Source organism: Pseudophryne corroboree, chromosome 5, assembly GCF_028390025.1.
Source record: "Pseudophryne corroboree isolate aPseCor3 chromosome 5, aPseCor3.hap2, whole genome shotgun sequence".
NCBI lineage: Eukaryota > Metazoa > Chordata > Amphibia > Anura > Myobatrachidae > Pseudophryne > Pseudophryne corroboree.
Window position 1 is genome coordinate 608,362,402 of NC_086448.1, and position 15,371 is coordinate 608,377,772.

At 45.9% G+C, this 15,371-nt stretch overlaps 1 protein-coding gene and 1 pseudogene across 1 annotated transcript in view; one reads left to right on the forward strand and one right to left on the reverse strand.

Annotated features, from left to right (window-relative positions):
- Positions 1-15,371, reverse strand: part of RAB31 (RAB31, member RAS oncogene family) — a 123,361-nt gene that overhangs the window by 66,303 nt on the left and 41,687 nt on the right. The gene's annotated exons all lie outside the window — the stretch shown is intronic.
- Positions 13,629-13,747, forward strand: LOC134931539 (5S ribosomal RNA; annotated as a pseudogene).

Here is a 15,371-nt window from a genome sequence, read left to right on the forward strand (position 1 = left end):
ACTCAAGGTGCCCCTACTTCAACAAGGACGGGGTTACTATTCCACACGGTTTGGGGTACATAAAAAAATTCAAGTTCAAGATGGAATCGCTCAGGGCGGTTATTGCAAGCCTGGACGAGGGGGATTACATGGGATCCCGGGACATCAAGGATGCTTACCTGCATGTCCCCATTTACCATCCTCGCCAGGAGTACCTCAGATTTGTGGTACAGTATTACCATTACCAAGTCCAGACACTGCCGTTTGGACTGTACATGGCACCAAGGGTGTTTACCAAGGTAATGGCCGAAATGATGATACTCCTTCGAAAAAAGGGAGTTTTAATTATCCCGTACTTGGACAATCTCCTTATAAGGGCAAGGTCCAAGGAGCAGTTGCTAGTCGGGGTAGCACTATTTTGGAAAGTGCTACAACAGCACGGTTGGATTCTAAACAGTCCAAAGTCACAGCTGGTTCCTACGACACGTCTACTGTTCCTGGGGCTGGTTCTGGACACAGAACAGAAATAAGTGTTTCTCCCGGAGGAGAAAGCCAAGGAGCTGTCATCTCTAGTCAGAGACCTCCTGAAGCCAAAACAGGTATCGGTGCATCATTGCACGCGAGTCCTGGGAAAAATGGTAGCTTCCTACGAAGCAATCCCATTCGGCAGGTTCCATGCAAGAACTTTTCAGTGGGACCTGTTGGACAAGTGGTCCGGATCACATCTTCAGATGCATCGGCTGATAACCCTGTCTTCAAGGACCAGGGTATCTCTACTGTGGTGGCTGCAGAGTGCCCATCTTCAAGAGGGCCGCAGGTTCGGCATACAGGACTAGGTCCTAGTGACCATGGATGCCAGCCTTTGAGGCTGGGGGGCAGTCACACAGGGAAGAAACTTCCAGGGACTTTGGTCAAGTCAGGTGACTTCCCTACACATAAATATTCTGGAACTGAGGGCCATTTACAATGCCCTGAGTCAGGCAAGGCCTCTGCTTCAAAACCAGCCGGTACTGATCCAATCAGACAACATCACGGCGGTCGCCCATGTAAACCAACGGGGCGGCACAAGAAGCAGGATGGCGATGGCAGAAGCCACAAGGATTCTCCGATGGGCGGAAAATCATGTGTTAGCACTGTCAGCAGTGTTCATTCCCGGAGTGGACGACTGGGAAGCAGATCTTCTCAGCAGACACGACCTCCACCCGGGAGAGTGGGGATTTCATCCAGAAGTCTTCCAAAGGATTGTACACCATTGGGAAAGGCCACAGGTGGACATGATGGCGTCCCGCCTCAACAAAAAGCTATAAAAGATATTGCGCCAGGTCAAGGGACCCTCAGGCGATAGCTGTGGACGCTCTGGTAACACCGTGGGTGTACCAGTCGGTTTATGTGTTCCCCCCTCTGCCTCTCATACAAAAGGTACTGAGAATAATAGGAAGGCGAGGAGTAAGAACGATACTCGTGGTTCCGGATTGGCCAAGAAGAGCTTGGTACCCAGAACTTCAAGAAATTATATCAGAGGACCCATGGCCTCTGCCGCTCAGACAGGACCTGCGGCAGCAGGGGCCCTGTCTGTTCCAAGACTTACCGCGGCTACGTTTTGACGGCATGGCGGTTGAACGCCGGATCCTAAAGGAAAAGGGCATTCCGGAGGAAGTCATTCCTACGCTGATTCAAGCCAGGAAAGATGTAACTGCAAAACATTATCACCGCATATGGCGGAAATATGTTGCTTGGTGTGAGGCCAAAAAAGGCCCCAACAGAGGAATTTCAACTAGGTCGATTTCTGCATTTCCTACAAGCAGGAGTGTCTATGGGCCTAAAATTAGGCTCCATTAAGATACAGATCTCGGCTCTGTCGATTTTCTTCCAGAAAGAACTAGCTTCAGTACCTGAAGTTCAGACATTGTAAAAGGAGTGCTGCATATTCAGCCCCCGGTTGTGCCTCCAGTGGCACCTTGGGTTCTCAACGTGGTGTTGAGTTTCTTAAAATCACATTGGTGTGAGCCACTAAAAACCGTGGATCTAAAATATCTCACGCGGAAAGTGGTCATGTTATTGGCCTTGGCTTCGGCCAGGCGTGTATCAGAATTGGCGGCTTTGTCATATAAAAGTCCTTATCTGATTTTCCATATGGATAGGGCAGAATTGAGGACTCGTCCCCAGTTTCTCCCTAAGGTGGTATCAGCTTTTCACTTGAACCAACCTATTGTAGTGCCTGCGGCTACTAGGGACTAGGAGGATTCCAAGTTACTGGACGTAGTCAGGGCCTTGAAAAATTATGTTTCCAGGACGGCTAGAGTCAGGAGAACTGACTCGCTGTTTATCCTGTATGCACCCAACAAATTGGGTGCTCCTGCTTCTAAGCAGACTATTGCTCGCTGGATTTGTAGCACAATTCAGCTGGCGCATTCTGCGGCTGGACTACCGCAGCCAAAATCTGTAAAAGCCCATTCCACAAGGAAGGTGGGCTCATCTTGGGCAGCTGCCCGAGGGGTCTCGGCTTTCCAACTTTGCCGAGCTGCAACTTGGTCAGGGGCAAACACGTTTGCTAAATTCTACAAAATTGATACCCTGGCTGAGGAGGACCTGGAGTTCTCTCATTCGGTACTGCAGAGTCATCCGCACTCTCCCGCCCGTTTGGGAGCTTTGGTATAATCCCCATGGTCCTTACGGAGTTCCCAGCATCCACTAGGACGTCAGAGAAAATAAGATTTTACTCACCGGTAAATCTATTTCTCGTAGTCCGTAGTGGATGCTGGGCGCCCATCCCAAGTGCGGATTGTCTGCAATACTTGTATATAGTTATTGCCTAACTAAAGGGTTATTGTTGAGCCATCTGTTGAGAGGCTCAGTTATATTCATACTGTTAACTGGGTATAGTATCACGAGTTATACGGTGTGATTGGTGTGGCTGGTATGAGTCTTACCCGGGATTCAAAATTCTTCCTTATTATGTCAGCTCGTCCGGGCACAGTGTCCTAACTGAGGCTTGGAGGAGGGTCATAGTGGGAGGAGCCAGTGCACACCAGGTGACCTAAAGCTTTCTTTAGTTGTGCCCAGTCTCCTGCGGAGCCGCTATTCCCCATGGTCCTTACGGAGTTCCCAGCATCCACTACGGACTACGAGAAATAGATTTACCGGTGAGTAAAATCTTATTTTTCTAATGGCCGACACGTTACTGACTTTATATAGTTGGCTAGTATTGTTGTTGTTAAATGAGTTTATCTCATATCTGATGCTGGGACGGGGATGGGAGGAGATCGCTTTTCCACCCTCTCTGTCTACTCTTTTCTTTTTCCTCTTCTCTATTCTAATTAATGTTTCAGTTACATATAGATGGTTCCTTGAACTATCCTCTTGGGTTCAGATATTTCAAAAAAGCTTTGACTGGTGGCTTGCGCTGTTTTTGTTATCAAAGTTTATATGTATTGTAGTACATCATTATTATCTTACTGCTCCTCCACATATTGCCATGTTACGCCTCTTCCATCCTTCCCCCGCTCGCTGGGACCGGGGGTTGGACTCTCTGTTGTGGCTTCTCCCTCCGAATTCCATTAGACTGGGTATTGGATAATGACAGACCCACGATCTGCTGAGACATCCATAGATGGCTCAAAGACATCGCTCAAATTGGTCTCGTGGAACGTGGAGGGCCTGAACACACCAATTAAGAGTGAGAAAATTTTAAATCATCTTAAAAAATTTCACCCTGACGTGGTGTTTCTACAAGAGACGCACTGGCGTCTCTCAGACCCGAATAGACTCAGGGATGCCTGGGTCGGTGACTTCCGAAGTGCCTCATATACCACCAAGACGCGAGGGGTACTGCTACTCTTCCGTAAGTCACTACATTACGAAATAAGGGAAGAATGGATAGATCCAGAAGGTCGGTTCTTGTTGCTGAAGATGGATATTGAAGGTGAACGATTTACTTTAGCATGTATCTACACCCCTACGGGGCCAAACGCATCCTTCTTCTCAGACCTTTTTGTTACTTTACAGGGCTGGCTAGAGGGCTCTCTGATTTTGGGAGGCGATCTTAATGTTGTTTTTGACCCTTTGTTGGATGTGTCAGGTGGTCCCAGACAGCTGGGCTTGAGCAGGTCCGCACCACCCACACTTTCATTAATGCTAGACTCCCTACAACTTCTTGACCCCTGGAGGTTCATACATCCTGATTCTAGGGAATTACTCCTTCTTCTCCCTCCCACACAAAACATTCTCTAGATTAGACTACTGGCTGATATCGGCTTCCTTAATTCACAGAGTAGAGGATTCCACCATAGCTAATATCCTATTATCTGACCATGCCCCTATCTCCTTGACGATCACTCTGTCCACACCCCGCACATTCTCTTACAACTGGCGCTTACCAGAATACTTGGCCACTTCAGAGGACTTTAAGCTTTATCTGTCTCAGTCCTTTCTAAACTATGCACAAGATAACGCAGTACATATAAATGACATAAATCTTTTCTGGCAGGCTTCTAAGCCTGTTCTTAGAGGCCATATACTGTCTTATGTTGTCACGAAGAAAAAACTATTTAGGGAGAGGATGACCGCAGCTTCCCTTCAAGTAGCCACGACATAGTCACGACTATTGGCCTCTCCTTCTGAACCTAATAGGTTAATATATAAGGACGCCAAATTAGTTCATGACACTCTTTGCGCAGAACAAGCGAAGTTATCCCTCTCCTTTCAAACTAATACATATTTCCATTGGGGTAACAGACCAGGGAAACTGCTAGCTAACATGGTAAAGACCCACGTCACCCCCAAACATATCTCCTCAGTTCGAGATACCCACACTATGCCTTCACTGACCCAAACAGCTATTAGTAACAGCTTCCTGAACTTCTTCGAAAATCTGTATACAGCACCACCTGATCAACCTGATATGGGTGTAGACTTCCTAATACGGGCTGAACTCCCTACTCTTAGTGATGCTGATAGAACACTCCTCACCACTCCCATTACAGATGAGGAGTTGGAATTCGCCATAAAATCCCTCCCCAATGGGAAGTCTCCAGACCCAGACGGTCTATCGGCAGCCTATTATAAAATACTCCTACCACACGTTAAAAGACACTTAGGTGATCTCTATAACTCAATTCTGACTGGCGGTCCGGCTCCGCCTAATTTTAACACGGCTAGAGTTATTGTAATACCCAAACCGAACAAAGATCATACTCTGGTCTCATCCTATAGGCCCATCTCGCTATTGAACCAAGACTTCAAAATTTTTACGAAGATCCTTGCTTCCCGCCTTCAGTTGATACTGCCCGCATTGCTACACCCTGCACAAACAGGATTTTTACGTAATAGACACTCTGTGCTCAATGTCCGCTCTTTATTAGCGGCCATGATCAAATCTCATGGATCACCGGAGGTGGGGAACATAGTCCTCAGTTGTGATGCAGACAAGGCCTTTGACCGAGTATCTTGGGCTCATATTAATAGGATACTTAGACACCAGAATTTTGGTCCTGCCTTTTTACATGTATTTCGTACTCTTTATCAAAACTCCCAAGCCTTTTTGACAATCAATGCCCATAACTCCAGACTCTTCCCATTACATCGCGGGACCAGACAGGGCTGTCCTCTGTCTCCTCTCTTATTTAACCTAGCTTTGGACCCCCTCCTCAGACATTTTTTAAAGGAGAAGAGATGGCGAGGTATTAAATTAGCTAACCATGAACTTAAATTCTCTGCATTTGCGGATGACATATTGCTCTATTTTGGCAATCCTCATGAGGCCTTGCCGCATTTACTCAATATACTTAACTCTTTTGAAGCAGTGTCTGGATTCAAGATCAATTATTCAAAAACGGAGGCGCTAGCCTTCTTCCCTACAGCCAAACTGGGGTGGGGAGACACCTTTCCATTCCATTGGGCAACGAATAACTGTTTCACTTATTTAGGTATTGTAATTCCTGATCACCCTTCCAAATTATATTCCCTCAATTTCTCTCCGCTACTTGCTAGGACTTACGCAGATTTTTCCAGATGGGCCCATCTCCCGCTAACGTACACAGGCAGAAGTCACTTGTATAAGATGATCAGCTTCCCACGCCTCTTATACGTGCTACAAATGCTTCCGCTGATCCCACCTAAAAGCATATTTGTTCAATTAGACAAGGCGCTGACTAAATTTATCTGGGCGGGTAAACGCCCACGATTTTTATTATTCAAATTGCGACAACCGCGATCACTTGGTGGTCTAACCTACCATGCCTTCGTGCATACGCACTGGCAGCTAATTATAGAATTGCCCTGGACTGGGTTGGTGGACAAAATATATACACCAATGCACACTTGGAACAATCCTTTATACCCACCTGGAACCTGACGTCCTTGTTACACACCCCTCCGAATTCCATGCCTGATTATATAAAGGATAATGTGCTTCTCTCTTCTGCCTGTGCTGCTTGGAGGTTGATTCGCTCTCAATTAAAGCTCTCAAACCAGATATCACTCTTTTTACCTCTCTGGGGTAACCCTGACTTCACGCTACATACTACCTCCCCAATATTCCGCAATTGGTACGAGGGAGGACTGAAATATGTACATCACTTCCTAGATACCCAAAGTTTAACTCTACTCACACATTCACAGATCATAGAACGTTTCCCGACCTTATTAATACCATTATTCCCCTTCCTCCAGGCGTGTAGCTATGTACAAAAACTATTGTCTCTCTTATCCTCCCAAGATACTTCTAATACCTTAGACAGATCTGCTCGACTTGAACCGAAAGGACACTTCTCAATAGCATTCATACACACACATTCCCGTCCCTTATTGAATAAAGACTCTGGCACGGTGGGCTTGCTGAAATGGACAAGGGAATTTCCGGATCTTACTTTAAGATCTATTCTAGATGCCAACAGCTATTTAGATAAAACACTAGGCTCAGTCACATATACGGAGATGCATCAGAAAATATTACACAGAGCATACGTCACTCCTAGATTGAGCTGCCCCCTCATCCCACTGTTCAAGTGTACTTCTCCAGATGCAGGTCTAGTCCATTGCCTCTGGTACTGTCCTTAGGTGCAGGTTTTATGGCAGGCACTCCAATCATTCATCACTACAGAGTTGAAAACACAGTTTACCGTAACTAAAACCTGGGTGTTCTGGGGTATTTACCCAGCCCCCCCGACACATTAACTAAAGGTAATCGCATCTCATTAATCAAACTGGCTGCTGCAGCAAAGAAAACGATCCTTTCTCAATGGATCTCCACTGACCCAGTCCCTATCTCACTGCTATATCCTAGAATTTCTCATCTTTTTCAATTAGATTGGACCAACACCACATTACAGAAAGATAAGCTAACTGAAAAACACTTCCAGATTTGGTTGCCATATGTTCTAACCCTCCCCCCGATAGTCAAGGCCGCTTTGCGAAAATGCTTTCAAGATACTAGATGGTATATTTTGGAGACTCTTGACTCTACTGCTCCTTTCTGACTCTTGTCTAAACCTACATGACTGTCTCTATTTGATTCCTATATGATCTGATATGGCTTTATGTTAATATTTTTGTATGTTTGTTTGTTTGTTTATTTTAAAATACACATCATAGTATTGGTGAATTGTGGTGGAGTATCACTAATCTATGCGCCTACTCAGGCTGTTTTGTACTACGTGCATCTGTTATTGTATTCTGTTATTGTAACCACCTGTCAATAAAAATTATTTGAAAAAAAAAAAAGCTGTCCTTTGCGATTGAAGGGCTTCTGTGTTGAGGACCTGGGAGTCCTAATGCGCATGTATGCAGGTGTAGTAGGGTATGCTGGTGGCCGGGCTCCCTGCGACCATCATGCCGGCGCCGGAAGCCCGACCGCTGGCATACCGACAGCATGGCGAGCGCAAATGAGCCCCTTGCGGGCTCGCTGCGCTTGCCACGCTGTGGGCACGGTGGTGCGCCACGCTATTTATTCTCCCTCCAGGGGGGTTGAGGACCCCCAAGAGGGAGAAAAAGTGCCGGTATGCCGGCTGTCGGGAGTCCGGCGCCGGTATAATGTGCGCCGGTATCTCGACAGCCGGCCACCTGAAGACCACCCCATGTATGCATGTACTGCAGGACGTGCTGGGAGGAATGTGATTGGATCCCTCTCAAGGGGAAATGCAAATAGAAGCCCATAGGCTTTTATAGGGTAACACTATCTAAAGATGGCTTCACCAGGGGTTAAAGTGAGCCGGAACAGGGTGGAACTGCATTTCGTCAGTTCCATTTGGAGACTGAACAGGTTCCACCTCCTCCGACCCACCTAACCCGCGAAGTTTGCCCAGAGTCACAGGGAGATGCCGGGTGCCCGCTGAGATTTTGTTACCAGTGAGCGCCGGGCTCCTTCCCAACAGAGGCAGCCTGAGGCTGGAGCTCACACCTGAGATCCAGCTTCTGTCTCTCATGGTGTGCACTATGGGAGAGACGTCATGACGTCTCTCCCATAGTTCTGAGGAGTGGGTGGCCAGATGGACAGCAGCGGCCGGACACAGGAGTGGGGCTTAAGGTAAGTATTGTGTTTTGGATTTTTATGTGTGTAAGCGGCACTACTACTGGAGGAATAACTACTGGGGACAATACTATATGGGGAAATACTAATGAGGGCACTGCATAGTGGGCGCTACTTAAGGGGTATCACTTCTGGGGACATAAGGGGCACTACTACTATAGGCTATGAATAGGGGCACTAACACTATGGGCACTACATAAGGGGCACTACCACTACAGTGGGCATTACATAATGGGCACTACTACTGTGGGCCTTATGTGTATTAGGGGTGCCACTACTGTGGGCTTTGTGTATAAGGGGCACTTATATTTGTCATTACATGAATAAGGTACACTACTATGTGGTGTAATGTGAATAAACTTGTGCTACTGTGCGGCTTGACCATGCCCCTTTTTGCAGTTCCTTTATTACATAGGCGTCGGGGGGGGGGGGGGGGTGAATATGCAGTATTGCGCAAGGCCATCTTAACAGCACTGCAGGCCCTGGGCAAAGCAGTGCACTGAGGCCCCTACCCTTGCATTCACAGGAATACATTAAAATAATAATAATAACTTACCCCTCTGGCAGTCCAGTGCCATCTCCCCACATGCTTCCAAGTAGTGAATTGCTATAAACACTCTGATTGGTGGAAAACTCCAACCATCCACCAATCAGCGTGCTGACAGCCATTCACTGTCTAGCTGCAGGCTGGGAGGCAGGTAGAGAATGCTGCACTCTTATTGGTGGATAGCTCCAGCCATCCACCAAGCAGCATGGTGACAGCCATTCACTGTCTAGCTGCAGGCTGGGAGGCAGGTAGAGAATGCTGCACTCTTATTGGTGGATAGCTCCAGCCATCCACCAAGCAGCATGGTGACAGCCATTCACTGTCTGGCTCAGAGCTGTAACTAGACATTTTGGTGCCCTGTGCAAGAAAGAGAATTGGTGCCCCCCTCCCCCATAAGTAAAATTGGTTAAAAAATATAGGGGTGTGGCTTTGTGGAAAGGGGTGTGGCCACAAAATAGTACCAATTTATATTACACCGCACAGTAGTGTCCGTTAGTCACATTACACCACACAGTAGTCCCCTTATACACGTTACACCACAGAAGAGCCCCTTATACACATTATGCCTGGTAGAGCCCCTACACCTCATTCCTCCTCATCATTCCTCTCCTCCACAGGGGGGAGGGAGAGGGGGGAGAGGGAGGAGTGTGTGTGTAGGCCCGGCGACAGAGGGGGGAGGCAAAGGGGACATCCGTACAGGGCCCCAAGGGATAGAGGGGCTCAGAGGATCATGGGTACAGAAATGGGGCTGCAGTGCCTAATAGTAATTTTTTAATTAACAGAGCTGGCTACCCACAAATTAACTAAGCCGGCAACAGAAAACACATTTTCGCTTTGTACGGTCCAAACTCCCGGGGACCCTTGCCGCATTGTTGTTGAATGATGTTGCAAAGTCATTGCGCATGTCGTTGTGCCAGCCTTTCTGCTTGTTACTGTTGCAGCGACCCGGGCCATCTAAGAAGAGGAGCTGGCAGCAGAGCAAGAAGAACCTGCACTTGCTGCGTCTATTACAGGAAGCAGCCCCACTAAGCAGCACTGCATTAAGACTGTAGTTTGGTAAATCAAGTCAGTCTATTTTTACTTAATTTAATTTTGCATTGGATGTTTATATATGGGAGCCTGGTTGTGGTGAGCAGCTGTTGCAGTGAATGGGTTAAAACTTAGAGTGCATAAATTAGATGGTGGGGCCAGGGTTGATATATTTTGGAGGAGGGAACCCCAGTAAGATGGATGTACAGTGCCCCAAGATGTTGTGTCCCCGTCCCAACCCCTACCTAAGCCACCGATCTAGGACTCACATAGCTAGGACATTATCCTTCACAGCAGGCGACGAGTGCTGTGTGTGTTTCCCTATCCCTCCTCTAACCACCAATCTACTCGCATAACAGCAAACATCTTAACAGCAACGCTAGCCGCCTCCTGTACCCAGAAACAGGGGTGGATCCAGAATAAAATGACAAGGGGGGCACTGTGATAGGGAAACGGCAATAAGGGGTGTGGACTCACAAGGGGCGTAGCCTTGCAAGATATGCCATTAGGTTGTGATTGGCTGTTGGGAGTGCGTCCCTCGGACTCACTTGGTTTATAAAAGTGATTCCTGGATCCTAATTTCATGGTAAGAGACGTGCTATAGGGCCTAATTCAGACCTGATCGCAACAGCAATCTTTTTCTCTAATGGGTGGGGGTTGTTCAAACTGAAATCTAAATTGCAGTGTCAAAAATGAAGCAGCCAGTATCCAGTATTTACCCTGCACAGAAACAATATAACCCACCGAAATGTAACTCTCTCTGCACATGTTATATCTGCCCCACCTGCAGTGCACATGGTTTTGCCTATTAGAGAAAGATTTTGCTTTTGCGACCAGGTCTCATTTAGGCCCATATCATCCCATATCATGTAAATGCAATATATATATATATATATATATATATATGGGCCTAATTCAGACCTGATCACTGGGCAGCGATTTTTGCAGCCCTGCGATCAGATTTTTTTGCTGATTATTTTCACTGTGCAAGTGTGCGATCGCTTGAGTAACAGAGCTTCACAAACTGATTTTGTGCAGTCTCTGCGCAGCCCAGGACTTACTCAGCCACTGCGATTACATCAGCCTGTTCAGGACCAGATTTGACAACACACACCTTCCCTGCAAATGCTTGGACACGCCTGCGTTTTTCCAAACACTCCCTAAAAAGGCTCAGTTGACACCCATAAACGCCCTCTTCCTGTCAATCTCCTTGTGATCACCCACAACCAAACAATAGAGTGGTCCACAAGCGCTGCTAGAATAGCCAAATGTCAGTCTCCGAGATATCCACCTGAACGTCCTGTTGTAGAAGATTACTGAGTAGAAGAACTAAAAGCCACATCAGTTAGAGTCTTAGACCATACTTTATACTCTCTTCATACGATAGGCTGGTATCCCAAGACTGACCTTTTATCAATAAAATGCGTGCATCAAAAGGTTTCTTTCACTCTTTGTGTGTATACCCAACAGATATATGATAGACCTCGTCTTTTCCCTTATGGACGGCACTCACCTGAACACCTTTCCCTATGTTGAACCTTGAAAGGTTTCTTTCCCGTGCCTCCACCGATTCGAATTAAGGGTTCAAGACTCGAGTCCACCACCACGTAAAATTTAGAGGACAATGGGGGTAATTCCAAGTTGATCGCAGCAGGAAATTTTTTAGCAGTTGGGCAAAACCATGTGCACTGCAGGGGAGGCAAACATAACATGTGCAGAGAGAGTTAGATTTGGGTGGGTTATTTTGTTTCTGTGCAGGGTAAATACTGGATGCTTTATTTTTAAACTGCAATTTAGATTGCAGATTGAACACACCACACCCAAATCTATCTCTTTCTGCACATGTTATATTTGCCTTCCCTGCAGTGCACATGGTTTTGCCCAACTGCTAAAAAATTTCCTGCTATCTGGCAACTAAAAGCAGCAAATTGCAATGAAAAGATTGAATATAGTTGATAGAAAAAAGTGCCTTATTATAAAAACGGCATGGATTTGCCCGAATGAGACTGATGCACACAGTGTTTAATTACAATTGTGCGTGGCTGGAGAGCGGGAGACAAAGTGAAAATGCAGGATATATCTGAAGAAATACTTGCGAACGCCTGTGCGTGTGTCCTGCTAGTTTGATACCGCTGACAGCTCGGCGTGATGAGCTGTGTGTCTGAGCGGCTCCACTGGTCTCCTCTCCTGCCGCTGACAGCTCGGCGTGATGAGCTGTGTGTCTGAGCGGCTCCACTGGTCTCCTCTCCTGCCGGTCTCTTGGTCACGTGAGCGCACTCACCGTGACCCCGTTCACCTCCCAACGTACGTTTCACAGAAAGCTTGTTCACACTACCCGTGAACAAGCTTTCTGTGAAAACGTACGTTGGGAGGTGAACGGGGTCACGGTGAGTGCGCTCACGTGACCAAGAGACCGGCAGGAGAGGAGACCAGTGGAGCCGCTCAGACACACAGCTCATCACGCCGAGCTGTCAGCGGCAGGAGAGGAGACCAGTGGAGCCGCTCAGACACACAGCTCATCACGCCGAGCTGTCAGCGGTATCAAACTAGCAGGACACACGCACAGGCGTTCGCAAGTATTTCTTCAGATATATCCTGCATTTTCACTTTGTCTCCCGCTCTCCAGCCACGCACAATTGTAATTAAACACTGTGTGCATCAGTCTCATTCGGGCAAATCCATGCCGTTTTTATAATAAGGCACTTTTTTCTATCAACTATATTCAATCTTTTCATTGCAATTTGCTGCTTTTAGTTGCCAGATATACAGAAACAAATTGTGACACTTTTTCAGTGTTACTCTCTGGCTGCTGATGAAATTACGTATAATCAGCAACAATCTACTTTTCGCATTGACAATTGAGTCTTTTTTCACATTTTGTTTCATAACTCTTATTTGACTCACTGTGGACATACAGCATATACAATACTATTTGTGTGCTTTCTTACTGCAAGTATAATTATTTATCAAAGATTGCAATTAAGACAGTAATTGACATTTCAGGCTCTAATGAATTAGTTAGCCTTAGTGTGGATAGTGGAGATCACGTCTTTTGAGATCTATTCCCTAATTTCTATCCACTCCTGCCAATCTGTCGTTTCAGCTGAATACATGATTTCTGGCACATTTCCATTCCCTGCCCTATACACTGTGTGAAGGGGGAGGGGGAGTATGGTGTATTGCTCAGGATCTTTTTGCATATTCAGTAGTACCTATACTTGCAACACATTTATGTTTTGATATCTCTCAAACTTTGCTGGCATGTCATCAGAATAACTAGGGTTCATTATTGCCCTACTACATGTGAAAAATCCTCTGGGATCAATGTTGCATAGCACAGTATAAGCAACATATTGGCGGCTATTTTTGGCAAAACCGGTTGACCATATGATTTAAAACCTATGTATACCTATACATTTGGAATACACTTTGGTGCAATGATGGTTAAACATCAGTCTCTTCTTTAAGAGATTTTTTGCCCATTCTACCAGGCCTTGGGTGGATCTAACAATTGCATACCCATTATAGGTCTTTGCTTCATCAACTTTAATCTACTACCATACCACACCGTACATGCCCAATCTCGTCCGATCTTGGAAGCAATACGGTGTTGGGCCTGGTCAGTACTTAGGTGGCTGACCACTAAGGAATACCAGGTGTTGTAGGTCAAGTTTGAAGGCAATACCTTGGCTATTGCACCCATTGTATTAATCAACACCTGGCGGGCAAATCTTCTGGTTTTACCGTAACTTGTACCGCACGTTTGCCTTTTATATTATGTTTTTTTCATCCTTATGTTCACAGTTGCATTCCCGAATTTACGATTCAAACTATTTAATCAATTTTTAAACATACTTTGTGTGTACTCCTATATTATTCATTAAGAATTAAAGGTTACGTTTTAAATAACAAATACGTTATACATAATTCCAATCACAGTTGTTTCCAAGAGGGAGTGCTCCCAACAAGGGTCACTTTTTTCCTTTCTCTCCTGTCTTTATTACCCATGTAATAGACCCATGGGAGCACCATCGACAATCACCCTTTTTTTCTGCCTAAACAAGAACCTTTTTCTGTTCAATGGTAGATGGTGATTAATTCCAGAAGCTTTTCTGGTTCGTCGGTTTTCTTGGCAACACACATTAATTACACACCTATACAATCTCACTTAGTCTTGTGCGGCATCCTCAACCCCACCCTTTACCACATGTCACTGTGAAAGGATAAGATATTAAATGAGACCTCAGTCCCTGCTTCAAAGAGTCTTTACAAAATATATGGTGGGACTGTCCCCGGCTATCCACATTCTGGTCTGAGGTTATCTCTATTTCCCAACAAATATTCATAACCCTGGTCCTGGTAGACCCAGCATTCTGGCTTCTTAACCATTCTCATATCCTCGTGAGTGAATACAAGTAATCTTTGCTTTGACATCCCAGTAACGCAGCGCGTTCTGTTTTTCCAGTACTCTGGAGTGCTCAAAAATCCCCTACCCACACTGAGTATTTTATGTCCATAGAAGACATTTGAGGTTTTTCAATAGACAAACCTCCTGATTTCACCAAAACTTGGATCCTCTGGCTGTAATATGGGTCTTATGATGACTTTAAAAAAATCTTTATGTCCTCCCTCTCTCCCACAGCATAACTAATAATCTTTAGGTAGATGTTCCCCTGTTGTCCTGAGCTTAATATCCCCTCCCTTCTTCTTTTCTTCGACTTTAACCCCTCTTTACCTTCTTCTTATCTTTTCTTTATATTTTACTTTATACTTGTTATTTTTATTGAATGTTTATTTGACACATTAGGCAGATGGTCTTGCTCTACATATTGCTCTGATGTTAAACTGGATACACATTAGACGACCAGCAAACGTTTCCTTGGACTCCCGGACAAACGATATAGGGGGTAATTCAGAGTTGATCGCAGCAGCAAATTTGTTAGCAGTTGGGCAAAACCATGGGGGTCATTCCGAGTTGTTCGCTCGCAAGGCGATTTTAGCAGAGTTACACACGCTAAGCCTCCGCCTACTGGGAGTGAATCTTAGCTTCTTAAAATTGCGAACGATGTATTCGCAATATTGCGATTACAAACTACTTAGCAGTTTCAGAGTAGCTTCAGACTTACTCGGCATCTGCGATCAGTTCAGTGCTTGTCGTTCCTGGTTTGACGTCACAAACACACCCAGCGTTCGCCCAGACACTCCCCCGTTTCTCCAGCCACTCCCGCGTTTTTTCCGGAAACGGTAGCGTTTTTATCCACACGCCCATAAAACGCCGTGTTTACGCCCAGT